Source organism: Lagopus muta, chromosome 4 (assembly GCF_023343835.1).
Source record: "Lagopus muta isolate bLagMut1 chromosome 4, bLagMut1 primary, whole genome shotgun sequence".
NCBI classification, from domain to species: domain Eukaryota; kingdom Metazoa; phylum Chordata; class Aves; order Galliformes; family Phasianidae; genus Lagopus; species Lagopus muta.
Window position 1 is genome coordinate 34,865,327 of NC_064436.1, and position 27,657 is coordinate 34,892,983.

The 27,657-nt window shown below is 42.7% G+C and overlaps 2 long non-coding RNA genes across 15 annotated transcripts in view; both read right to left on the reverse strand.

The window, feature by feature from the left end:
* Positions 1 to 1,945: 1,945 nt before the first annotated feature.
* LOC125691871 (uncharacterized) lies at positions 1,946 to 19,647 on the reverse strand. 14 transcript variants are annotated; one of them, XR_007376288.1, is made up of 12 exons: positions 19,452 to 19,647; positions 19,003 to 19,214; positions 18,572 to 18,776; positions 18,118 to 18,175; positions 17,908 to 17,959; positions 17,343 to 17,589; positions 16,819 to 16,925; positions 15,717 to 15,847; positions 15,271 to 15,376; positions 14,381 to 14,554; positions 14,150 to 14,300; positions 1,946 to 10,985 (listed from the first exon to the last, which is right to left on the reverse strand). It is a non-coding gene; the product is annotated as an uncharacterized LOC125691871 (long non-coding RNA). The 14 variants fall into 14 exon arrangements; XR_007376298.1 differs by having other exon boundaries at positions 17,343 to 17,412; positions 17,484 to 17,589; positions 19,003 to 19,647; XR_007376293.1 differs by having other exon boundaries at positions 1,946 to 7,562; positions 10,921 to 10,985; positions 19,003 to 19,647.
* Positions 19,648 to 22,982: 3,335 nt separating this feature from the next.
* LOC125691872 (uncharacterized) overlaps positions 22,983 to 27,657 on the reverse strand; it is a 115,821-nt gene continuing 111,146 nt past the window's right edge. Inside the window, exon 9 of the long non-coding RNA XR_007376300.1 lies at positions 22,983 to 26,005. This is a non-coding gene — a long non-coding RNA (uncharacterized LOC125691872). The remainder of the gene's footprint in view (positions 26,006 to 27,657) is intronic.

The window sequence follows — 27,657 nt, forward strand, 5'->3', positions numbered from 1 at the left end:
GCACACACAGAGGTAAGCCGTGAATGACCTTGAGCACTGTAGCAACAGCACTTGGCCAAGACCAGGAATGATGTCAATCCATTATCTCCCAGCGCAATCCAACAAGCTACTGGAGACAGGCTTGCAGATCGGAGGCTCTGGAGCAGTTTTTAACTGCTTGAAAACAATAACAAATTAATGTTGGCTAATTCACAGGCTACCGAGAAGTACAATCCTTGTTCCAAACATTATCAGTTAAGAAAGGAAAGAGTAGAAGTGAAGGAATGTTTCATGTCATTGATGGATTTATCTTGCTCAGATATTAATTTTTTTTTATTGCCATGACACTATTTACAATTTTCTATATGACCATAGTAAAAAATGAGCCCTTCTATTTCAGAGCAAATAAGGTGTCTAAGACCTTTTAGGCTACAGAAAATAAAGAGAAAGATACAGAGATATGAGAGATGAGTCTCACACTGGATTTTTTTCTTCAGTAATTGTATAGAGTTTTTAAGGCGCACAAGTGGACTTAAGTGCATGGTTGAGCACTTTGTGCCAAGAGCAAGGTTACAATTGGACTAGACAACCTGAGTGGTCTTTTTCAAACTAAATGATTCTATGATTCTATTTGTAAATGGAACTGATTAAATTCTGTCTGAGGTGTTTCCAAAAGTCTCCATGCCGCTGTTTGACCACTATATGCAAGGTAGCATCAGTCCTTGACTTGCTGTCTCCCATAGCGCAGTTTTGGGCTCTGTTCACAGTTTAGGTGAGTGGTTATGTCAGGTCTTAAAGTGAGAAATTTAGGGATGTTAGCTTTTCAGAGGATAATTTTCCTTCAATTCATTTTTGAGATATTTTGGTCTGTCCTAGAAACAAATTTTGTGAGATTTGATTGTAGTCTGCTGGGAATGCAGGTATGCACATGAAAAACGGTGACTGTACTATACTTGAAATGGTTGGTTCAAAACGTATTCTAGAAAAGAAGAGAAAAGAAAAAAAATGCACCTTCTTTTTGCCCTGACTTCTTCAGAAACTGAAAAAGCCTGTTTATTGTAAAATGTGCAAGTCTTTTTCCTGAGTGCTTTTTGAATGCTGTAGTAGTCCATGCAGTTTAGAAATAGCAGGGCCAGAGCAAAGAGAGGACTTTATCTAGGATTTCAACCAGCTGGAGCTGAATACATTCTTAAGCAGCTAGTTGCATGCTGAATTTAAGCTCAGTCCTGTTTCATCTGCCGACAATAGCAGAATTCACAGCGCTTTCAACATCATCGGTTCAGGAACGCTATCTTTGGTTTGCTAAGAAACACAGAGAATAAGCAAAAATACACTTCTGAACTCCTAATTTCATCTGCACAAAGAACTGTCAGAGCATCTTGTTGACCCAAAAGGTACAAACTAGGTTATTTTCCCAACTGCATGTTATTTGTAGAGGGAATGACGCTCATCAACAAAGCTGCTTGTGCATATATGTATTTTGAGACTTTCAAGAGCTAGTGACAAGGTAATTGTGTAATAGATGCAGTATGTTAGGGGATTGCTATCCAAATAACATGAGAATCAATATTTGGCCGCGTAGTTGGCATATAAGCAATCTGTCCTCAAATTGTGTCTGAAAGCAACAAAACCATATTTTCTCAGGGGAAAAAAAAAAAAGTTTGCATTTGCATGTGCAGTGGAGAAAAACTTCCTCTGGCAATAATGTGTTGTGGTCAGGTTTTTTAGATTGCTGAGTAACTTATGCCAGACATGCTGAACATACTGTATGAAATCTCAGCATGTGTTTGGCTGGTAAAGCATAACCGTACACAGACACGCTTATTCTCCAGAAGGGAACGACTCTCGAAATTCCATCTCAGTGAGTTCAAACTGCCACTGCTCTGAGCATAACAGCATTTACTGGGTTACTGAGCAGGACCAGTTGTTTTATTTTCGAGCTTTTCAGAAAGCAAATTACACAAAATTATTCAATGCTGTTGAAAACATCCTTTATTGCTGCACTTTGGTCTGCTTGCACTTTGCTTCGTGGTCATAAACATTTTATAGAGAGAACAACCCTTTTATTTTTCCAATTTGATGAATTTTGAGCGAGATTAACTGCATAGCATTTCCATAAATCAGAAAGAAAGATGGCACCAGTGATGAGGAAACTTGCTTTGGTTTGGCAGATTTTACTCTTGTAGAAAGTTCTTTTTCTAAATTGTGGTTTTGTGCATTTGGACCATCTGTGAAAGCAGTTGAAAGCAGTTTTGATGTATGAGGTAGTTAATATGGTAGAGGAGAGAAAAATCGTCAATAATTGATTTTAAAGCAGTTACGATGATTTTGACCTTTGCAGTCTACTTCTTGTTAAAACAATAAATTAGAAGTGACAGTCTACTTTGTATTAATACAAAATATAAGTAGGTTTAAATGTCTGCAGAATGCACATTCAGATGATTCACTATGCATCTCAGTGAAAGATAGCTGCAATACTCTCACTTGTATTTTTCCAAATAAGAAAGGATTTCTATTTAAACAGACATTTCCAGTCCTCTGGAAACATATTCGAAAACACGCGTTTGGCTAAGAATTAACACTCAATACCACATCCTAAGGAGCCTGCTGGAAGTATGAGATACAGCACAACATATGCCTGTAGCACACAACTGTATTTGCAATGGATCCCCTTTTAGGGAAAAGATGTGGCATGCATTTTTTGTGCAGGACTTACTTGTGTAACCAATTTGTCTAACTCAGGCCAGGGGAGATCCTGCACTCCAGTCCCACATCCATCAGCAACATCAGCCCCACATCGTCAGCAGCAGCACATCCTGCTCCTTTGCCATGGAGGGCAGCTGATTTTTGTGGTCACCAGGGAATGGGAGACGCATGGCAGCAGTTGGGACAGCACAGCCACATGCATCTGGTCCGCGGCTGTGGCATGCTCATGAGTGAGATGCACTCTCAGGTACAAAGGGCAGCAGTAGCAGGATCATTGGGGAAGGGTAAGCTGGGGTGGGCATCTGAGCAGTTTTTTGTGGCTGCAGTCTCACATCACCTGGTTGTGTGAAGGGCCCTTCAAAAAGGGCGGCAGGTTCCAAGCAGCAAGCCCGTGGTTTTCCTGCTGGAACAGGCTTTGGGTCACTTCTTGCACGATATGAAAGAACAGCTTTATTCAGAAGCTTTATAAAGAGCAGTTTGTATCACGTTTTGACGAGCAGTGAGGTTTACAACACAGCCTTGCATGAAAAAACGCACACAGTGCCAACAAGCAACCCCCAGCAACTCATTCAAGCCTGACACCGGTGTGGCAACGGAGCAATTGGCACGAGCTGATTTCTCCCATTTGTCAGCCATGACACCACATGGCAGTCTCCCTGTCAGTTGGTTCTTTGGTTGTTTTTCTGAGGGAGGTTGTTTTCTTAAGTGTGTTATAATCTTTAGATTAAACAAGGCAATAAACGGACTTTGTGGTGATAAAAGCAAAATATGTACCACAGGCTCTAAATTAAGAATTAAGTTGCTGTAGATAACTTGCTAAAGGCAGTGATGCTTTTGCGTACACACTGAATATTTGTGAAATTTCTTCTGTCCCTCAGGGCTACTCTACAAGCATTAAAAGCAGGTCATCCTGCAGGCCAGCCTTCTTCGCCGCTTATGCCAAAACATTAATAAACAATTTTAAGTAACGCTGGGCTTCACTGAGACAGCAGGCAGTTTGTTCTTCAACAACATAAAATTTATATTGCATCTAAGCTGGGCTTTTGTCTCCTACTCTGTTTGTGGTGTGTCTTGCTCCAGTTTATAGGAGGGAGAGGAGGTTCTTCAATACGTCTTATGAAAGAGTCTTCTCACAAGAAATGCCTCGGAAAGCAAACTTTGGGCCAAAAACAGAAAAGGCTTCAGACACCACCACGTGGCTTGAAGATTGCATGAAACTGATGCATAAGTGGCCATCCAGGATGGTGGAAAGAAAAAAAGAAGGAAAAAAAAAAAAAAGCATAAGGGAAAGAGGGGGCGAAGGAGGAGTTAAGCGCTACACAATCACTACAAAAGTTTTTTGTGGGCTTGGTTGCAAATGTTGCCATGATCTGCTGGACTTGTTCATCAGAACAAGTGATTACAAAGTGCAACACATTGTATAAGTTGAGTAAAACATGCAATCATACAAGGTACCAACACAAGAGTTGCAATAAATATAGTAGGACACATTTCACCTGTGGGCAATTTATTTAACAAGTACTATTTTCATTCCTTTTTTTTTTTTTTTTTTTTTTTTTTAGGAAACAATTAATTAGAGTCATTCAATTTGCCGCAGACACCCAAGTCTTTAAGTAACAACATATCAAGCTCTAACTGGTTTTGCAATGCCGTTTTCAGCACTCGTTGCTCTTGCAAGTTTAATTCTCAAAAAGCATATCTAGTCCAGCCTGGCAATACATGGACTTGCCTGGTAACATTTTCAAAGACGACTTGGTGTTTTGCCAGGGCAGTAGATGGAGCAAATATGTTTTCTAATATCACAGAGATTATCAGTCCTGCGGCTAACAAAACTTAACACTCTATTTAGGCAGAGTGAAGGTATCACTGCACCACACTGCAACACTGCACGTTGCTGTAAGGTTAAATATGAACAGAATTTTCCATTTGAGAATCTCCAAAGCAATTCAAGTGCTGAGAGATATATGTTACTAGTCGGACAAGTTCAAGTATCATTATAGTCTATAGAATTTTCAGAGGATAGTGTGTGTAGGATACCCCCCAGTATAAGCCATCAGAAATCCCAGTAACCCCAGAAACACACACATCTCTTACCAAAACTTAGACACTTTCCAACAGCCATGTTTTGGATGGAACTCCTCTACTGGTGTTAAATCAACAACTTTCTGACACTGGACATCATATCGCAAAGGGCTTTATGATGGGTTTCTTTTCAGACCACATCTGACAGATATTAGATGGGTCCCTTGCTTCATTTCCCAGTTTGATAGGAAGTTGGAAACACCATAGAGCAGGTACATGCAAGTCATGATAAAAAGGGATGAAAGAAGGAGTCAGAAGGAATGGTATCACTCTACAGGGAGTTGCTAGTAAGCCAGGATAACCCGTGAAAACTCTGAACCCAAGTGTGAAGTTTAACAGATCCCAATACTGATATCAGTCACCACCCACAACCACAGCAACCCAAAACATAATACTATTGCAACCAAAATATGTAATCAAAATATATGGTCAAGAGTATTCAGCGTTGCAGCATGATCAAATCTTCAACTTCTCTCTCATAAAACACAAAGGGTTAAAGTCAGCTATCAAAAGCTTGACTTTCCTCAAGCGCAGTCAGCTATCCAGTCACCAACTTCTTGAGTCTAACTGTTGTTAGTCCATCCATCCAATCTCACGGAATACCCTTTGCTAGCCCAGAGCAACCAAAGTCCATTGCGTTTATGATCAATGTTTCGCCTACCCGTTTTTACTGGGAGTGAGGCTCTTTCTGTTCTATTGAGGCTAGGTGGTCTGGGGGCATGCCTCACTTCCCTTGTCTTGAATTTACTGGTGGAAGAAACCACCAGCCCATATTTTCTCCCATAGTTTATTAACTCTTGGGCAACCTCCCCCCACGTCCATGCTTTGTATCCTGACTGCAGATGGTTAGAGGCTGCCCAGGCTCTTTCTCCTTGAGGCATAGCCTGTATTTTTCCTTGTAGTTGTATACTCATAGGTTTTAACGATTCTGGAAGCCTCCCTAATTAAAGGGGTTATCCTCTCAGGATCAGCAGGCATCATCACAGACGATTCATGGTGCGGCTGCAGCTTTCTAGCATACATCCTTTGGAGACAAGCGGTCTTTTGAACACTTTCTACTAATTGATCAACAGTTCCAGTAACAGCAAGAGGGTCTCCCCTTTCTGAAGGGTTGAGAACACCTGCCCAACAGGCATCCTTCTGTGTTAAGGACCAGGGAGCTCAACGGTTGCCAGTAGTTAAAAATACTCCTGGTCCCCAGTATCCTTCAGCTTCCTTTTCAGTTAATAGTATTTGGACTTCATCAGTGGGGCTACCCCTCCATACATATTCTGTTTCTGATTCCTTTGCAGAGCGGACAAAATCTTTTTTTAATTTTGCTAATTCAATGGCTGAGAAGGGAATTTGTTTAACATTCATTTCAGAGTCTAGACCATCACTGTTATCAAATGTATATTCAGTTTTTATCAAAGGATGCAAGTGCGCTGGGGAGACCTCCGATTTTTCCACCCTTGCCTTTATTCTTTCAATTCCTCCTGAAGATAAGTTTTTTCCTGAGGTGCACTATGGATGACAGTGTCACTGGTACCCTTACACCTTAGCTGTTAAGGCTAATTGCAACAAAGCTGTACCATGTCTCTCACCTTCTAATTGTCTCTCAAGGCTTACTATATGATTCTGCAGAGTCTTAACCAATTCCTGTGTTACTTTAACTGATTCCTGCAATGCTTGTATCATTGGGGTTTGTGCCAAATGCTCTTCAATTCAGAGCTCCACGGAAGCTTTTAAAGCAGCCCCGAGTGCACAGATAAACGGTTTTCCTTTTCTGGCTCAGGTACGAGCCTCATTTTGTAGGACACTAATATGGTCTGAAACACTCCACAAGTTATGCCTGTTCTGTCATGCCCAGTCCACCCTTGATAATGAGGGCCAAACACCACGCCTTTCTAAAAGGTCAAACAACACATTTTTGCTTTTCATAGTGACTACATTGTCACTCATTTCTCAATATGCAGAAAGATCTACACTGAAGGAGATGGGGGTACAGGTATTCAGAAGCTCAAGTAACTTCTTACCTCCCCCGGGAGGCACACGAAGCAAGAGGGAGATAGTCACCATCACATATTCCAGCATTGCTCATAGTTCAGACGTTGATCTTCAGTAGCAATGGGAGTTGTTGTTTGGCTGACAATAACGACGGCGACTGTACAAACTTATAAATAAGTCCAAAGTGGTCAAGTCAGCTCCCTTTGGAGTAACAGCTCAAATACAAAGCAGTCAAGTCCTCTCTCTTTGGACTGGCAGCTTCTGGCTTTGGGATCTCAGCAGAAATTCCTCTGTTCCCATCTTCTGAGCCTTGCCATCAGATAAGAGGGAGCAGGGAGGTGCCCACCTGCATCCTGTTTTTCACAGGATACGATGCTATCATTCTCCAATCTCCCATACCAAGCTGGAGTTATTTGGTCACAGGCCAGATTTTCTGCCAGTAAACATTCCTGAGCACAGTATTCCCAAGGCAATCAGCTCCAAAGAAATGCTTTCAAATGTGAAATTGTCAACAAAATGATGTTGATTGTCATACTCCAACACCTCCCTCTCATCTCCTAGGTAAGTCAGAGCGTTATTGCAAGAAATGCCTCAGAAAGCTAACTTTGAGCCAAAAACAAAGAAAGGTTCAGACATGGTGAAGATGATAGTATTTCTCTTCTTCTGCTTTGTCATGAGTCTTCTGAGGACTGAAGTGAGTGCTATCAAGACCCTGGCTCATCATTGTTGTTTCCTGAGCAGCTGCCAGGCTTGAGAAATGCAACACTGTTAGTCAACAAATCAGGCAAATTCACAGCTTTCTTCTGTAGCTATCCAAGAGTGGGGGTGGAAAAAAAAAGAAAGAAAGAAAAAAATTCATAATACCTATACTGTAGAAACTGTAGATACATATAACTTCATAGGACTTGCTATTAGCAAGTATTTTCAAAGGAAACATTCCTTTCTTTGGGGAAGTCTACCTAACTGCGAAGTTCTGTTTATGGCTTAAAAGATTATTTTGGCATCCTTCTACTTCTCATTAAGATTTTGAGTCCCACGCTGCAATTAGGTACACATGGACACTGGACTACTAGTGTAACAGTCTGTCTGTTGTATCTGTCTACCTTGAAGCTCATTGTTTTTTGCTTGTCACCATGTTCCTCTAGTTACAGAATGATAGAGTCATTAAGGTTGCAAAGACCGCTCAGATCATCTAGTCCAGTCACCAATTCACGCCTGTGACTGCACTAGACCATGTTTCTCAGGGCCACATCTCCACATTTCTTGAACACTCCAGGGATGGTGACTCCACCATCTCTCTGGGCAGCCTGTTCCAGTTTGTCACCACTCTTGCTCAGAAAAAATATTTCCTGATATCCAACTCGAACCTCCCCTGTCACAACTTAAGGCCATTACCTCTAGTCCTTGCTTTTAATGACTGTGTAGCCAAACAACTACAACTGATGACACAAAAGTGCAAATCTTTAGAAACAGGAGAAAGGGATTCATCTTGGGAAGAGCATTGAGGCTTCTTCCATGTTATTGTATTCAATAGTATCACACTGACCTTCAGAGAAGTTTCAAGCAGAGGATGTTCTGATACCACCTATCACTGCTGTACATATGTCTTTGCTGCAATCTGCCCATGCAGCCAAGGACGACACTGCTGTGTGCCCCAGATGTTTTGGCCAGTGTCACTTCACAAAGAATTGGGCTGCTTAGAGGCCAGCAGGCAGCTCTTTTTCCCTGAAGTCTATATGAAGCAAGAGTCTCTTGTCTTTAAGGTATGTGAAATAATGATAAAGGCGGTAGCTGATATACATGGGACGACTGTGCTGGCATTTTGGCTTGGAGTTCAACAGCCCATGTTTACCGTCACAACGCGTATCTGTCAATTCTGCTCTTTGTGGAGCTCTCAGTCTGGATAAAGGGATAGCGGGGTGTGCAGCTAAAGTCTGTCTCAGAAGCCAAGCTGCCCATAGGGAAGAGGACGGCTTATCCAGATATCTGGATGGGATCAGTATTTGCAGTCACAAATAGCAACACTGCATCCGTATCCCAGTTGAGCCTCAGCTGGGAACTGACCAGAATACAGGAAGAGCGGGCTTATTAAATTCACATTGGCACCTCGTCATTTTGAAGGTTTGCAAGGGCCCGAAGCAGCTGTTTACAAGGCACCCTTGTTTTCTCTCATTTATTCATAAGAGGCAAAAATAGTTTAGAAAGAGAAATCATCTAATCAGCATTCATAATGAAGTATTATTGCCTGTCCCGTATGTTCCCTTTGGACTGTTGCTGTCATTTCTTAACTCAAGCATGTGATTTGTAGCATCCTTTTTGGGAAAGCATCCTACTATCTGACATCCTTTTTGGAAGGCTGTTTCCAAAAGACTGCCGTGAGTCTATTCCTCCAGTGCACACACACACTTACAGCAATTTCTCATTTTCTTTCTTGGGAAACTTGCAGGGATCTAGTCATAGTTTTCTCTTGTAAGCTGAAGGATCCAAAATGGGTCTTGTGCCACTGAAGGTGTTTTCTCAGAATAAACACCACCTCAGCTAGGTTGTATTGTATTGTAGGTTGCATTGTAAGATTTTCCTTGATCATTTTATCAAGGTAGTTGCAGTGGTGTGCTGAAATTACACGTTATCCTTCGCCCCTCTCTGACCATCCATAGCCTCAGTGCTGTCGGAACTGGACCCCCCCCTTCTGTACTGTGCCACACCTAACAAAATACAAACCCTGCTGTGGGCCTTTTGCTTACTCTTCCAAAAGTTAAGTTGCAATTTTTGAGCTCTTAACAACCTCTGTGACCTGCCTGTGTTTCTGTAAATATCCCTTTTGCCTGTCACAACTACTGTGATGAGAAAGCGATTGCTTACACGGTGTCAGCGAAGGGCCGGAACGTGAGGGAAAAATGATCAAGAACAGCATTTTTCTGGTTTTCTTGACTCTGGGGAGTACTCGTGATTTTTCAGCGGAACTGCTGCAAAACAATGCTATCTGAAAAGAAAGAAAGCACTTTCTCCTAACTCAGCAGAACTAGTGTTTTCTTATCAGTGAGTTATCCGGCAGAGAGGTCATCAGATTTATCCTAATAGAGGAATTTGCAAATGGGAGGCTCCACACGGAGCTTCAAGTAAAGCACTACAAGTGTGTCGCAGTCTGCGCTGAGGGAGGCGCAGGCCATCATAGCAAAACTAGATGCACAGCTTCTGAAGTCATTTGGTTCTTCTCTGTGTCTGAACGTGACCAAACCTTTATGCCGTGGCAGAATTTATCTTCTGTAGCGCCAATCTGACTCCTCTGCTTGAGACAAGTGATATATTGTCTGTTCACCATAAAAAGAAGCTGTGAGTTGCAAAAATCAAGATTCACAGCCAAACTTCAGAGAAGCTCTCTGTAACAGATTTGCTAAATCACAGCCTGATTGAGCACCTGGTAGGAAGGGAGGGCCAACCTAGGGGAGCTCAGGTGCATGCAATGAACCAGAGTGAGTGGAAGGGGTGGAGCCAGGATACACCCCTTCCTGGATCTCATTTAAGGGCTGGCAGCAGAGGCAAGAGGATCTTGTTGGAGATCCTTGTGTGCTTGAGGCCTTCCAAAGGTAAGCAGCTTTCCTTCCTTTCTTCCTTTTTGTGTCTACAGTATCTGTGGCTGCTGCATTTGGGCTCATCCTTGTTTGCTGCAGCCAAAGGCTTACTTTGCCTACCTGCTATGTTTGTTGTACTTTCCACCACATTATAGCATTGCTTTGCCCCTGAATCTTCTGTGTGCCCATGCGCTGGCTGCTGGCTGGCACCCGGCTGGCACCCAGCCCTTAGGTGTGTCTCAACAAGCCTTGGTCTATTGCATGACTCCAGTCACCACAAGGTGCTCACTGGATTTAATTCCCCAGCCATGGCTGGGGCACAGACTATGTTGTAATTAGGGGCTCAAAGCCCACTGCAGTTATGGACCAAGCTTGCAGTATCATCCTGTGAAAAGACACCGGGTCTGTTTCAACCAAAAGTGGGAAGCAATGATTTTTGCCATTTTTTCCCGTGAACTTTAAGCTGTTGACATGGTGCTAAATTCAGTATGCTGAAGGTGTTTCCATGTGTCACTTCTAATAGGATACAGGTGTCAGACAATTTGAGATTATTTCAAACCTAATTTTCCTAGAGTGAAGATACAAACAGTTATACCAGAAGCAGATGTGGGGCCTTTCTCACCCCTCAGGAATGCGGTTTGGCATTCATCCAGACTGAGTCTATGGGGAAAAAGAGAAAATTATATTTAATTTTAGCTTGTGTGGTTTCCTCCTTTCAAAAATCTACGTGAATGTGCAATAAAGTAACCTATCTTTTTTTCCTTCTGCTTACACAGGGACTAAGTATCTTGTTGCAAACAGATGGCGTGAAGGCAGGTTGAGATGTGAACACTCTCTCTCTCTCCCCACTATTGCTGTGTGGCCACATAACTGACAAAAAGAGCGCTGCATTTTCCTTTTTCTCCTTTTCCTCAGTGTTTTTCAGGTACTTCTTCAGTATGTTGGCTGGAAGTAACAACCGGGAAACGGGAGCTACAGGAACTGCCCATAAACTGCTTTTTGTGGCTCTATATCTGGTCCAGCTCCATTGGGATGCTCACTGGGACTGCACTGGGACTTGAGGGAACTTCTCCTCCCTTCTGCCCTCAAGCTGCTAAGATTTTCTTGAGCTTTTCTTGCACTGTGGAGCAACAGTCCCTTTCTACCTCATTCATGCAGGTGGTCATGCAAAAATAAATAAAAAGTAGCCACTGTAACTGAATAATTACTTCAAGAGTGACGACTCATAAATTCATTCTGGAAGGTGAAGGAGTGAGACATCGGTGTCATCCAGGATTGTGTCAGAGGAAGAAGGGCAAGAAGTCCTCCTACACAAAATGGGGTCTCTGCAGGGGGTAAGTACAAGATGGGGAAAACCCCTGGGCGGTGGGTGGAAGGCTTTAGTGCTGCTGTTTATCTGCGCTGCGTCAACAACAATTGCACCGCGCTGGTGTAGTTCTCCAGTCAGCCCCCTGCCAAGGCCACCGGCAGATAAATAGGAAGCATCATGTTCTGGCTTGTGAATAAAAGGAAAATGTTTGGAAGCGCTGCTCTGCAAATTGGGTTTATTGCATTGCCAGGAAGTTATCTAGAGTCTTTTTGAGACCAACTCAGAAACAGGAAATTAATCAAAAGCATTTTAGAGTGGGTCCTTGGCCACTGAGTGCTCTGCCGCTTATTTATACCACTGAACTATGGCTATTTAGCCTGGTTAAGGGTCTGCTCGGATGTCATGTATTAGCTGCTGCCAGAGCAAGTGATCTTTTTGCACAGTACATTAAGAACAGAACAAAAAGATGGAAATTCCCATTTCCCAAATGTGGTCCAAATAAACCTCTGTGCTCTTGTTAAACCAGCTGTGTTGAAGAGGAGTGATTATGGCAGGCTTTTTTTTTTTTTTTTTAGCCTGCACCTGTCTCTCCTTCTGCAGCTGAGGATGTGCTGGAAACCTATTTCCCTGTAGACCAGAGTGGGTAAAAGCTTCAGGTGGGAATTAAGTTCATCATGATGTACATTTATTTTTACTTATCCACTTAAGGGGAAAAATACCCTAAAGTAAGCTGTTACTGGAATGTGCCATAGCTGCTCACCCGATCTTAAGGAAAACTTTCCTGATTTGTCCATCACAAAAAAGAGGAAAGTTGTTTTAGTTTTCACCCTTGTGGTCAGGGAGGTTGTAAGAATGGGAAAGGAGGATGCACTTCGAGCAGTCATGTGTGGCTGGTTATTACAGTTCAGCTTGTGCGAAGACTGTATCCTCAAAATGAGCATTACTGTACTGTTTTGGTCCAATATCACTGAACTTTTGTCTTATATATATCTCCATATATGTAACGCCAAATGCAGTCTTTATTTCAAAGCATGAAATCAATGTAGAAGTTGGAAGCGTTTTGTGACAAATGCTGTATGCGACAGGTGAGACAGTGATGATCACTGGTAATTACTGAAGCGTGTCAAAATAGACTGACAATAATAAATTCATGTCAAAAGAGATGTTGCACATTGTGATTAAATATGGTGCTTAAGAAAGATGAATTTCCCAGGGAAGGAGAAGATGATATTTCTGCTGTGCATTTATTTTCTCTGCTTACTCAAAACCATACTTGAAACAAAGTTAATTTTTCAAAACCATGTTCTTTAACCCTAGTTACACAAATGGTAATCCCAGTAACGTCTTGCCACAGAATAAAAACCAGGCCACACGAGGATGTTAAACAGCTCTGTTAAAGGGTTTTACAGATAAATTTTGGGAAGATGCAAACTTCTGTGAGGGATTTTTGGCATCCCGCAAACAGTGAGGTAGCATGTCTACATCCTACACTGTCAAAACATTCACTGTCAGAGTTATTATTACTCTATTATTATTTCAGCTTAGGACCTGCATTTCTGGAAGCACACATATTTACTTTGATCTTCTACCACTTTTCTTCTGAGCAGAATTATATCAACAAATGCAGCCATTCAGAGTTATGATTGCATGATAGAAAATGAGTGCTTTCAACAAACTACTCAGCAAGTCAATAGAGTTCATAAAAGCTGGGGATATGAACCAGAAAGTGTCATTCATTAATGTTGTTGACAGTTATTCAACTTTAATCATAATACTGTAGAGCTATTTAAATCTACAGCTCTGCCCTACGTAAGTTAACATAGCATATTTTACAAAAATTATCAAGGCCTGGTTCCATAGATCACTGCACAGCCTATAATTAAGTCTTCAATGAGTTTCAGAGTGATTTCTGTATATTTGTGCAGATCGTAAAAAGTGCTTTACCAAATCTCTCCTCCTCTCATTCTGCTTTCAGGCATGTTTCATGCATACAGTCCAGGATAAGTTGAATTGTTATGTGCTTTTTATGTGTTTTTATGGGTAGTTAAGTGAATAGTGACCTTGCTGCTAAGTAGTGCTTGTATGTACACAAAACAATTTTCACACCTCTTTTGTTGGTGATATTAAGGAGGAATATTTTTCTAAGGGTCGCAAAGCCCTTTAATACTACCGCTGCTGTTACAGGTAGCAGAACAGAGCCTCGGTGACATCCATTGCAGCATTTCATTCTTTGAAGAGGCAATACCAGATCTGACCTTGGCCCTGACAGGAGAATAGACCTCACTGCTTTCTGCATCCAGGGTAAGGACTTTGTCATCTAGAAAACAATTTATCTGTCATGTCTTGCTGGAAGTTCTGGGCATCATTTTTTACTGTAATTCTCACTGCAAGTTTTGTTTACTTTTGTGCATTTCTAAGCATTCCTTAGACCTTATCCTGGTCCATCTGGAAATGCATCATATCCACCATCTCAGCCCTCCCGTGCACATAAAATAGGGTAGAAATAAGTACGTACTTATTTTCTGGAGTAATTAGAGACAGGGGTTTCAAGAGTCCGCCCACTAAGATGGTTCAGCCCAAGTCATTGGTTAACAACCCATAGTTCTTTCAGCTGTGGAATTCTCCCACTGTCAAGTAGGTTTCTGAAATTTCCTTAGGAAGAGCAGCTGCTGGGAACAAAAATAAATACAGTTGAAGATTTAATTATTTGCTGCCAGATTGCGCATGGACTTGCTTATTTACTTACACCACGATTTTGTAATCATTAAGCCTCCATTCATCAGCTGGCACTGTTCTTAACAAGACTCCAGAAAAGTTTCAGCTGCAAGCTAGGCACTGATGACACCAAGCTCTGTTCTTCAGTATTAGTTTCCTAGCTGGGATACACCACAAGCGCTGCTGTAATCAAAACTGCTTGACCCTGTGCAGGAACAGTAGCAAGTATTTCATAACTTACTATTAAACTCATAGCTAACCTGGAAGAATAGTAGCAAGGTTTTAATCAATAGTAATAATAGCTTTGTGCTTGCTAACCAGTGTCATCTCTTGTTCAGTAGCAGTCACAGTCTGCAATAGAATCACACTACCATTAGTGCCCAAAGTGGATACTGCATGGAAAAAAAATGGAAAAGATACCCTAGACCCTTAGCTATTTTTAAGGGCTCTTAATTACTCTTTTGAGAGCTAAGCTAAAAGAAGTTGCAGGCTCTCATGGAAGCATTCACGCTAACAGCAATATGTCACATTTCTAGCAAGACAGAACAAAGTTAAGGCTTCTGTGAAACAGGAACAATTTGGATCTGCTCTTAATTTATTTTTAAGCTACTAGTTTAACAGAATGTAGCAATAATGTTTGTATAATATGTGCCAGAATAACTGTTCTTTGTCAGAAGAATAGGACAGAAAACAAGCCATCCCACTTCTTATTTTAAAGACTAGGCCATAGACATGAAAGGGCTCTGCCCACTTACAGGTACCACTGACTATCTACAACAGAACAAACTGGTAACGTACAGGAAAAAGAGCTTTGAATAGAATCGCAAGACTGGAAAGAACAAGATCATCTAGTCCAACTGACCTCCCATAGCCATTATTACCCACTAAACTACTAAACCATATCTTGTACCAAAACCATACCTCATAGCAAAATTAGCAGCAAGCGAGACAGTTAAGGAGCACATATACTCTCTTCCTTCCTTCTAAATGGGGCTTCCGGTCAAGCTTCCCGTAGCTTCTTTTAATTCTGTGCAGAGAAGATTTTTCTAGTACTGTTAGTAAAGTCTTAAATAACTTTTGTTCTATTTTCAGGTCTTATTGAAGCAGAACAGTAACAGTCTTCAGCAGCCATGGAAAACAACAAAGAACATAAAGCCAGTCTCCAGGCGACATTACTCTCACAGAAGCAACAGCTCCAGTCTACCTTTCCACCAGCTGAGAGCAAGGCTTTGGGGCCGGTGAGCACAGGTACGCTGTATTCACTTACATGTTCTAAGAAGCCACCCACGCAACTGCACTCCAGCTTTTGCTATAAAACTAGTAATGGCTATTACTACATCAGGAAGGAACTAATTAAAGCCACTTACTGGTTTTGACAGCTTGATGCTGGTACCTAATCAACATCGGTGCCACAAAATTAAGCTACCACAGCAATCATTGGGGATTGCTGGAGAGGTGCTGCATCTTGTTCATCTTCTGTATGTCTTTTGGCTGTGACCTACATTTGAGACAACAGAAACCAAGCTATGTAGTGTCACAATTGTAAGTAAAACCAGATGGAAAACAATAGTGTGCAAAAAAAAGTGGCCAAAAAAAGTGGCAAATGCAAAGACAACACAGTCTGGAAAGACATCCGAGTTTCTTAATCCTGTAAGAGCTTCAAGTTTCCAGAGCGAGCCATAAGTAAAGTTCACTCAATTCATTCCATTCCCCTCTAGGCTGATGGCTTTTCATTCCTGCCTAGTGTCGCAGTTGCTTTGCCTAGTAAGCAGGTTGAGCCTGACAGCACAAGCTCTAAACTCACATCCACAGCAAGTAAGACAGCACTGGAACTTGGCTTTGCTTGTTGAGGAAGAGAAACTTAAAGTCAGGTAAGCTACTTTTACTCAAACCCAAATGTCTTTTTAAAACATCAGCTGGATGCAAAAATAAAAAGTATACCTAAGACAATTTGCTCTGTATTCATGAAGCGTCTTCATTATTCTTCTGCTTATGGTGTAGTTAAGTATCACAATCTTAAGCAGCAACCAATTTTATTAAAGGGGATTCCTACGTATGGAACTGCAGTTTAGCTTGCAGACTGGCACTCAGTCTTCAGCTTCAGGTCATTGTTACTTAAACTTGAACCAGATCAAGGCTCAGCAGCCACTCCATTTGCATGTATTATCAGAATATATAGGATGAAAAGCTAGAAGGGTGAAAGCTCTCCTTCACACTTCATGTTTTCCTGATTAAGTCAGCTCTTATACTGGGCAGCTACAATTGCACACCCACACCACTCCACCTCCTTCACCTCTTAGAAAGAAGGGAAAAAAAAAAACAAAAATAAGTCACCACACCACCTCTTCTTGCCTTATACAGTTCTCATTCACTGGTGCTTAAGGGCAGAACCCTAGCTGTAGAAGATACACCCAACTTCACTAAAGCTGTTAGAGATCACATACAATCTAATCTTAAGATAGTACCTACAAGCTCTCCAAGACATCCAGGCACTGGAGCTCAAAACCTTCCCTAAAGGAAGTAAGGAAGTGGGTTCTCCTTCCAGAACAAGGCCTTCCACCCTCAGTCAATTAACCCTAGAGAAAGAAGAGCCAGGGCACCCTCACCAGTAAAGAAGGAACACAGTTCTGCAAGGAAGGTCACCCCAAGCCCAGCAGCAGTAGGAGCACCACAAGCAATAGAACACATCTTCCCCCCCCTCCACACCTCCCCACCCCAGGGGAGGGCCCCAGCAAGGGGCCAAAAGACACAAAAAGACAACAGAACCCACCCTCCCACCAAAAAAAAAAAAATATATCTCTTTAGAGATAGTGCAACACACACTCTCTAGCAAACAAAAAAATTTTTTCAAACCCCCCAAGAAAAAAAAAACAGCCAACCCCACTAAAAATCCAAAACCACCCACAAGAAAAAAAAAAGATGAAAAAAATCAACACAACTAAAGTTTATCCTCAGCAATAAAATACCAACAAAAGCATGCTTATAGCACTCACCAAAAATAAAGAGATCCATCACAGAAGGGCACATGACTCTCTTCTTCCCATTTAAGAGCTGCACAAAAACCTAAAGAGAAAAAAAAAACCTTCAGGACAGGAACCCCTGGAAAAGAACTACTCACCACAGAAGTCCCAAACCTGCAGCAAAAACACATTCACAATTCTGGGATCCACAAGCAGTCCTAGTAGCAATGGGACTACCAGGACTGCTCACAGGCTGAGCCAATCCAAAGCAGCATCCACCCTGCAACAAGAGACAAGGAAAAAAAAAAAAGAAAAAAAGCCCAACTCAGGCAGTGCTTTTATTTCACTTCCCTTTTGCCACACAGTGCACCAGCCTTAACAAAACCAAGACAACAACCCAGCACCTTTTAACCAAAACAGGAAGCCAACAGTGGAACTCCTCACACAGCCCTGCCCCAGGAGACAAAAAAAAAAAAAAAAAAAGAGAGAAATAAAGCTCTTCTCACCCCAAGGAGCACTAGCCCTAACAAGACCAAAACAACAACCCAGCACCTTCCAACCAAAAGCAGGGAGCCTCCAGTCACCCCCACACACTCACCAACAGTGGAACTCCTCACAGGTCCAGGCTTAGAACATGCTCAGACACAGCCCTGCCACAGGAGACAATAAAAGAGAAATAAAGCTCTTCTCACCCCCAGCAGCAACCAGGCCAGAGGAGCACAGTGCACCAGCCCTAACAAGAACAAGACAACAACCCAGCACCTTCCAACCAAAAGCAGGGAGCCTCCAGTCACCCCCACACACTCACCAACAGTGGAACTCCTCACAGGTCCAGGCTTAGAAGTGACTCTCATACAGCCCTGACCCTGCCAAAGGAAACAAAAATAAAGCCCTTCTCACCCCCATCCTACTTGGCTGTGTCACCCAAATGGCACACAGAGGAAACCTTGGTGCACCAGCCCCAAGAAAATAAAAGAGGGAGTCCAGCACCATCTAACCAAAAGCAGAGAGCCTCCAGTGAAACTGCTAACTGGGTTTACAAGAGGACCCTGCACAAGAAAAAAGAAAAAAACAAAAAAAACACCAAACTGCAAGCAGTGTTTCTTTTCAAACCTACCCTTGCATTGCTTCTTACTCCCGGCAGCTACAGGACTGGGCACGCATTGGTCCTCAGAAGCAGTGAAACTGCATCTGCTAAGTTCTTTGCAATACCAAGTAAACTATCAGTAGGAACAACAACTACATAGGAAAAGCCAACTCACCTGAGAAGTAATGAGGGTCTCCAGCTATAGAACATCCCTTCTCAGAAAGCAGCCTTCATCCAGGAGATGTTCTCCCTGCAGAGGCTAGCCCTTAAATGAGCTCGGGAAGGGGCAGACCCTGAGTCACATGGGAAGCACAGGTGAATTACTTTCACCTGTGCTTCCTGGGCCAGCCACTCCCCTCGTCACAGAATCATTGAATGGCCTGGGTGGAAAAAGAGCAAAAGATCATCCAGCCAGTTCCAGTGTGTCCCCACCCTCTGAGCCAAAAAAAATTCCTCCTGATCTCTCACCTAAACCTTGCCATTTTAGCTTAAAACCATTCCCCCATGTCTATCGCTATCCACCCTTGTAAACAGTCAATCCCCTTCCATTTATACCTTCCTTTCAAGTACTGGAAGGCCACAATGAGGTCTCCCCAAAGCCCTTACCTTCTCAGTTCCCTCAACCTTTCTTTACAAGAGAGGCGGTCCTCCTCCAGACATGTTCCGTGAGCTCTGTGCCTATCTTGTGCTGGATGCAGTACTCCAGATGGGCACTCACGAGAGCTGAGCAGAGGGAGACAATCACCTCTCTCTTCCTGCTGGCCACATCTTCTTTAATGTCCTCAGTCATCACTTCAGGTGATGATGTATTAGTTCCCCTACAAGAGAAACAGGGGAGACAAAAAAGAGAGGAGGGGAAAAACCCAGCTGCAGCCCTATACTGGGCCCAGAAAAAGCTGTGTGGGAGCCAAGCAACCTGCTGCCACGGTCAAGGAAGCACCAGGAGCCCTTCAGTGCAAGGCACTCTCCAGCAGCAGCCCCTGAACTCCTTCCTTACAACTTCTTACTTACCAGCACCAGAGCTGGGCTAAAGGGCATAGCTCCATCTTGCTTACCTGTCGCTCTGAGCACAGGGGGTTGCAGCACCTTCAGAACCCTCTGGGCCCAGAGAAAAAGCAGCTCGACAGGAGCCCAGCAGCAGCCTCTGTAACAACCCCACAAATCAGAGGAGCCAGAGGAGCGCAGCAGCAGCAATTCTTTCAGTTACCCAAAAAACAAACCCCACAAAAATAAACTCAAAGCCCAGCAGCAGCAGCACTGTGCTGGTCCCCCCCCCCCCCCAAAAAAAAAAACAAAAAACAAAAAACCCACACACCAGGGAGCCCAGCAGAAATCTGCTTCTAGAAATACAGAGAGAGAAACCAATACCACCCCGAGGCTAGCCCCCCAAAAATCATGACCGCAAACCCAGCAGCCTCCTACTGCAAGGAGCGAGCCCCAGGAGCAGTTCAAACTCCCAGCAGCCCCTCAATAGCTCCCAGCAGCCTCCGGTGGGTTTAAGAGGCTTTGGGGGCTGGCCCTGCCCTGAGCTCCAAACAAAGCGCAGCTGTGCCCGGGCAGCCCCAGCTGCATCGCATCATGTGGAGATCACTGCTTTGTTAGCACAGCCTAGCTTCGTTAAGGCAAGCCGTAGCGTTTGACAGCTACCCCAAGGCCTTGGGACTTAACTCACCCATACAGTAATGTCCCCGGTGATGTCCCACTGCAAGCCCAGATGGCCGTAGATATCACATCACTATGCGGGATGCAGTGGCAGGGGTGAGATGAAGGATCGACGATAAAGAGTAAAGGGTGCAGGATGAAGCTGCAGGCAAAGGAAGGGTGAAGGATTTGGGGTGGTGCTGTCCATCTCATGCAAACTGTGTAGCGTGGGATAACCATTAAGAGGGAGTGGCTGTGCCTGAGTATGGGTCAAAAACACTGACAACCAGGACAGCTTCATAGAACCATAGAATCGTTACAGCTGGAAAAGACCTATAGGATCACAGTACCAAACCATTTCACCGTGTATTGCAGTTAGCTTGGGAAATATAGCACGACGCTAATAGCGATGAGACAATATAATAGCTTCCCCGTGACTGCGGCTGGAGTGAGGACACGTTGCATCATCTGTTTTGTCAACGTTGGTCTTCTGTTTTCCGTTACTGCTGAGTGTACTTAGTTCCACAGACACTGAATTCTAACCGTCTACAAAAAATACATCCACTTTGGGAAACCCAACAAGCTAATCTGAAGTGTATTTTTCTATGAATCTGTGTAACCCACTACTTATTTTCATCCACATCTTGATGCTCGAGAGCAGTGACTTATTTTCAACAGACTGGTTTATGCAACGAGTTGTGCGCTACAACTGACGTATCTATTATTTATGTATATCTGACTAAACCGACGCGCTCGTTGCAGAGCAGAGATTCCAACCTGCTGTGTCACTAACTAAACCCCAGGGCTTGGTATGTCCACGTATTTCTGCTTTCCAAAGGCTACAAAAAAGGAAAAGGGAAATCTCACAGAATGAATGCCAAGAGGGACTTCTTGGAGAATTTCACTGACAGACGGATGTCGTGATTTTGGGGGAAATCATCCGCTCCGTTCAATTCTCCATATTCAAAAGACCGGTCCAATTTTTACGGGTTTTGAAACTTAGAAGCTACAGAACTTTGTTCCTGAAGTATTTGGTCCTTGAGTTTTGCCTCTTGCCCTTCTCCCGGTCCTGGGAGTGGTCGGTGCACAACGGCATCGATTCTTCCCCTGGTTTTGTTTTAGTCACTACCAATGAAAACGTGATATTTTTTCAAGTGTAGATTCACCCACGATCACAGATTCGTAGGGGCTGGAAGGGACCTCTGAAAATCACGGTGTCTGAGTCCCTGCAAAAGCAGGTTCCCTACAGCCAACCGCACAGGTAGGTGGCCAGATGGGTCTTGAATATACCCGGAGTAGGAGACTCCGTAACCTCAGCACCTCTGTTTCAGTGCCCCGTCACTCTCACGTTAAAGAAGCTCTTCCTTGAAGATGAGAAGGTAAGGAAAGAGTGGTTGCAACACCAAAGTTCAAAGATAAGCATTGCTCTCTGCACCTCCGTGTTAGGGTCAGAAGAGTATGTGACGGTGCTCCTGCAAAAGTTTGCATCCAGACTGAACCGGAGGGCAGAAGCCCTACGCTCTTGTGTGGTCTTGTGATCTGGACCTAACACGGATGACACTCATAAACTGCAGTCCCTACAGGGGTGTTTCCCTGGCCTATTAAAAAAACAAAAATAAATAAATAAATAAACAAACAAAATAATAATAAATAAATTAAAAAGAACAAGGAAATTATGTGAACCACTATTTCTCTCCACTGCCATCTAGTGAAGTTATCATGCTGCATAAATTAAGGCTTTGACAGTCTCAGCTGAGCTTTAAAACAGCTAACCGTATCTTAGTGGCCTACGAGACTTTGTGCAGGAAATGGAGTTTGAGTGTAACGTGGGTAATATCCTTAGGATAATAGCAAAAGGAACAAAATAAACTAGGTAGATTAAGTCGAATTGTGGAGTTCTAACAACGATTATGACTATAAAGACACTCAGAAGGGTTTTGAATAAAGCAGGGACCAAACGTCTGCAGGCTGGCAGTGATTTAAATTCAGGCTATTCTTTCCTTGCAGAAAGAAAACAGGTTTCCTGGGGATGAAAACAAAGTAAGTTCAGAATTAGAAACGTATCTCTCCTGACAACTGTGCGCTTTCTGTTTTGTAAACCGTCCTAACAGATTTCAAACTTCGGATTTAGTTGCTGTTACTTCTGGAAACTTGCGGACGGTTTATCTTCAGACAGATCATCCCTTTATTCAGGTCTGAAAGGGACCTCGGAAGTTCTTTACGCATTGCTCTGCACCAAATCGAGCTCATAATTACTCCGTTCCATCTCTTCAAAGATGCAGTCGACCAAGAATCTTTTCAGCCTCTGATCTTTCCCGATCCACTTTTCTTGTCTCATTTGTCAGCCTGCATCTTCAGTGGCGAGTTTGTATCCTCGTGTCCACAGAGTGACCTTTATCAAAATCCTCACTGAAGTTCCTCGGCCTACAATTTAAATAATATGTGAAAAAACATCTATGTTTCCCCTGTGCCAAAAGATGAGTTGACGGGGAAGAAGCCTTGCACGGATGAACGGGGACCTTATCCTGACGCTCCAGGAGAAAAAGAGAATCTAGCTGCAGTGGAAGAAGGGATGGGCAACTAGAGGAGAGTACAGACAAGTTGTTAGGATGTGCAGGGAGAAAATCGGAAAGGCGAAAGCCCAGCTTGAACTCAGCTTGGCTTCTGCAGCCAAAGAGAACAAAAACCTTTTTCGTAAATGTATTAACAGTAAGAGGAGGGCTAAGGAGAATCTCCATCCTTAATTGGATGGGGTGGGGAATGTGACTGCTAAGGCCTGGAGGGGTTCAAGAAACGTCTAGACGTTGTACTGAAGGACGTGGTTTAGTGGGAACTAGTGGTGATAGGTGGACGGTTGGACTGGATGATCTAAGAGGTCTTTTCCAACCTTGGTGATTCACTAATCCTATGAAAAGCAATCTGTTGAGATTTTCAATGATCCCCGATCTCTGCTGGCAGTATACGCAGTCGGGCTGCTCTGTTTTAATGCTTCCAGAGCCTCGATGTACACGTCCCCAGGTTACGCTGTGAGCAGTGCATAACCTGCAAATGGAACAATTATATTTCTCCATTTCTGTTCAACTCAATGAGATTGATTTTGTTTAAAGATCCCTGGCTATTTTTGTTACTTGAAAGTAGGTCAGCCCATCTTCTCCTGATAGTTAAAATTGCTAAAATAGGACATGCAGCTCTGAAATCGTTATTCTCTTCATGTGTCATTCAGCGAGCAAAATCTCCATCTTACTACTCCCGTGAAAGCCTTCCTAAAATCAGAAACTGTTCCTGATGCGAGAGACTAAAATTAATTTAAGATGAAAACATACATAATACTTCCATGATTAAGAAGAGGACAAATCAAGACAAAAATAACCTCTACTGTGGCTTGAATCTCTACTTCCTTTGCTACGATCTGTAGACTCTGACTCACTCTCTAGAGCTCAATTTCACTTGCGTGGATAGAACGGAACAGTACAAGCTCTTCCAAGGTTAATTCTGTACGCTTGTGTCTATCTTTAATATCAGAGTTATGCCTTATCTTTCTATTTTCAGTTTTGTCCTACTAAACTTGTTATTTCCTGCAAAACCTACTCAGCAGCATTTAATGACAAACTTTGGCTGTGTATTCTTCAGCCCTGACTGACGAAATAACATGTCCAAGTAGAAATAAAGGAGGACTTAATTTATACTCTGACTCAGGGTTAACTGCTGAAATCTGTGCTTTTAGACAGAAACTGTAAGTGCGTGGACTCACAGTGTTGCAGTGGAGTTGTGAAAAAAAGGTCAGAGGACAGTTGAGGTTGGAAGGGATCTTTCGGAAGACACCTGGTCCGATCCACCCGCTGAATCAACCTAAAGCAATTTTTGTTTGTTTGTTTGTTTGTTTGAAAGTCATTTGGACTGCAAACTGCTGGTTAAGGACTGTGAGCACTCACAGTAAATTATTCACATTTTCTCTTAAATGTGAATTGGCACTGAGAGGAAGTGTTCGCTTTTGAAAATTTCTTCCTAGACATTAGCCAAGCTGAACCTGAAAGGCTAAACTAGAACATGAAAAAGTACAGTACGGAGTGAAAAAAAACAGTCATCTGGCAACCAAGCGTAGAGTATAACAAATCTATGGCTCTTACTTCTTCTGGATTCCAATGCTGGCTAAAGCTCCCCGTGAACTGCAGTGAAAAGTGTAAATTACGGAGCAACATCTCTTAACGCTTCTTGCAAAACAGTTTGAGAAATCCAGGAAACTGAAAAATCTGACAAATGCGGTTCTAAATGATCTTGCGAGATAGAGGAATTGGAGCAATATTTAGAGAAAGGAACAGACCTTCCTTTAGTCTGCTAAAAAGGGTTAAATTGGACAGAGTTGTAGGCACTACCCTGCTGAGGCAAGCTGACTGAGTGACTGAGAAAGGAGTTGGTTTACCTCTCTCTTGAGACTGTCTTCTAAATAATCTTAAATCATACAGACTGCACAGGCTTATTTACAGTATGTCTGGGTAGCCAGACAATGACCATAATGTTGCTAATTATAAGTAAGCAATTTGGTTCCTTGACAACTTCAGTACTGCTCTTTCGCCGAATAACATTTAATTGCCAGCGAAACTGGATTTATGCTATTTGGTCAAGGACTTGCCTTTCTGAGACAGAAGCAGTAATTACTGAACACTTAATTGTGTATTGCTGTAAACTTTTGCTTAATTTTTATTGGAAAAATACCACGTGAGTGGAAAACTTCAGCCAACTTCATGCATCATCTTTATTTACAGCTTCGTATGAAGTGCTGCAAGTGAATGGCAAAAAAACCTCCACATGATGTGATTCATAACTAGCCCTACGATCAACAACAGCTAAGAAAGAGCTTACTTAAGGATGTGTGCTTAAGGATGTCAAACGTGTTAAAAGGAAGAGGGAAGCTGAGTTATTATGGCATTCCAAGGTTCATACTAGATTCTCAACCAGAATTCTGATTCCTTATTTTGAAGTTCCACGTGAAGTTTCACAGTAAGTTTGTCAGGACCTAGTGATCCAAGGCGAAGCTGAAGGTAGCAGTTTCCAGGATTGCATCATTACCGGTGATGAGATGTGGAGTCAGCACGATGAGCCAGAGTCTCAAACTGCAAGAGGCAACGCGTGAATTCCCAATCGAAGAAAAAGCTGCATCCCTCAGCAGGTAAAGTGATGTGCGCTGCCTTTCAGGATTGGAAGAAGGTGATCCTTCTGTATTTCCTGGAATCCGGACAAACCCTCATCTCAGACCACTACATCACAACGCTGACTAAACTGGAGGCTGAAACTTTCAGAGTCAGGCCGGAGAAGAAGATAACCTTTCTCTTGCAACATGAGAACTCCAGGCCTCATACCAGTTTGAAGACAAAAAGAAGTGTTTTTGCAGAAGGCACAGAGATTTTGCTTGTAAAGACACATTCCTTTGATGTCAGGCCTCACAAGGAATACACTTCATAAACCCGTCAGTCGTTCTCGTCATTTCTTAGGGTCTTCTGGCTTGGGGCCAAAATTGATGTGGTAGAGAGCTTCCAGCTACAATAACAGCCTCTGCATCTCGTATTTTCCCATCCATCAGATTGTTGGTGGAAGATAGGGCTAATTTGTCACACCACCCACTTGTAAAAGCCTAAGTAGACTTTTTTTTTTAATTAAGACATCCTATTTCTTGAGAACTCGAAGCTAGGAAAACAATGGTAAGGACTGAAATAGAAAAGCAAAATATTGCTTCTTCAGTAAAGATCAGAGGAGACGTTATGCAAGCATGAGAAGTGGAAAGAGTACAGCCAGTTCAAAGGAGTTTCAAGGAAAAACAAAACAAAAAACAACAGACAAGCGTTCTGCAAGTAGTGCAGTTACCTGGAGATTGCGTGCTGATGGTGTCTCTGTAGAAACGTCAACCTGCAGAGTACCAATTTAAATATGTTGCTCCCCAAATCAGAATGTAATTAAGCCTGTGTATTGAGACCTCAAAAACAAATAACACGGCACAATGTGAATTAGAATGTCATCTAAATATACTACGTGTATACCTTTAAGTATTTTCAAAACTTATAGTATGTCATGCACACTGGTGGGAACTGTGCCTTCCAGGACTCTCCTTGCATTCTCTCAGCTTAGTGCCTACGCCGGTGAAAGTGAGGACGTTACTTCGAACTTCATTCTTTAGTTTGAGGAAAACGGGAAAAGTCTGTGACTGTTTGCAATTCTTTTTGTAATGGGTGGAAGCCTGAGTAAAGCAAGATCATTGCTTTCGGATGTCTCTGCACAGAACGCGCTAAAGTTTAAAAGATATTTCCATTTTCTTCTTTTTGTGAGGTCACTTCGAGACTGATGAATAAAAAACCCAAAGAGATTACAATCAGTAGTTTTGGAACTTTCAGAACTTTCAGTAACAAAAAAGGGAGAGGGAATCTGTGTTAATTTCAACCGCCAAGATTAGTTACCCCATTGCTTTGCATGCGTAATTAGGACATGTACGCACATGTATTCACACCCACAGATGCGTCTGTGACAGCTGGCGAATCTTAACACGCTGTACGTGGCTGCACTTGGCAATTCCAACCTTTTTTTTTTTAACATATATAATTATTCCATTTGGGACACCGAGGAAAAGTCCTTCTCCTTTCTCTGGTCTGTTATAAATTGACAAGGCGACAGACTAGCTTCATTTTGCACTTTTTGATGAACTGTCCAGAAATTGGATGTAGTTCAGAAATAATTTTAAAACTCTGTAACCTCCAGGCAAAACCTTATTTTAGCAAGCAAAAGAAAAATATTTTATGATTAAAAAGATTTAACACCCTCTTCCATGCAGTGTGCTGACATGAAATGACACTGAGAGGTAATAGGCCTGGAATTAGGACTTCCCCAAGGAAATGTCTTATCTCTTGCACTAAATTAACTCTGTCTTTCTCACCCATCTTAAAGATGTCAGTCTGGGCAGTCTGCTTAAGGAAATCTCTTCTGACTTGAAGTTTCTGAGAAGGACGGCAAAACAAATATGTTTAAACAGTAATGACCTCTCACACCTCAGCTTTCGTGACCCTTTCTGAAGTGGCCTTTCCCATTAAATCATTAACGCTCCCGGAAAGGTCCCTGGGACAGACTGTGGGAGTATAGCCTCAAATCTTGGAGACTTTACATCTGTAAAGGCACGGTGGAAAATAACGAGATACTGAGGCAATGGCAGAATAACACAGGGAACTGCATAATGGGACTACTGCGTACGAGTTTGCGGACTTGCCTACAGACAACCGGTCCAGTCTCCTGGTGGCTTCTGAGACCTAGCAGTCACAGCACAAACACAGCACTGCACCACAGGTATTCTCCATCTCTGCAGGCCAAGGTCACCAAAAGGGAACTACAGATCTCTCGCAGTTTGCTGCAGTTCCACAAAAACCAAGTTTTCATTTGTTTTTATGTGCCTGCTAGGTACCACATGGCTTTTGCAGTATACGTATTTCTTCATTTATATTCAGCTAGAAACACCCTATCTGGCTGGGCCAGCCAGAGAGAGAGGGTGAAGAAGCTGCTGTGGAGTAACAAAGCACCCAGCCATGTGCTGTAAGTGGTGGAAATTGCTTGTTCTAACCTGTTTGTTCAGTTGCAGCCTCTGAT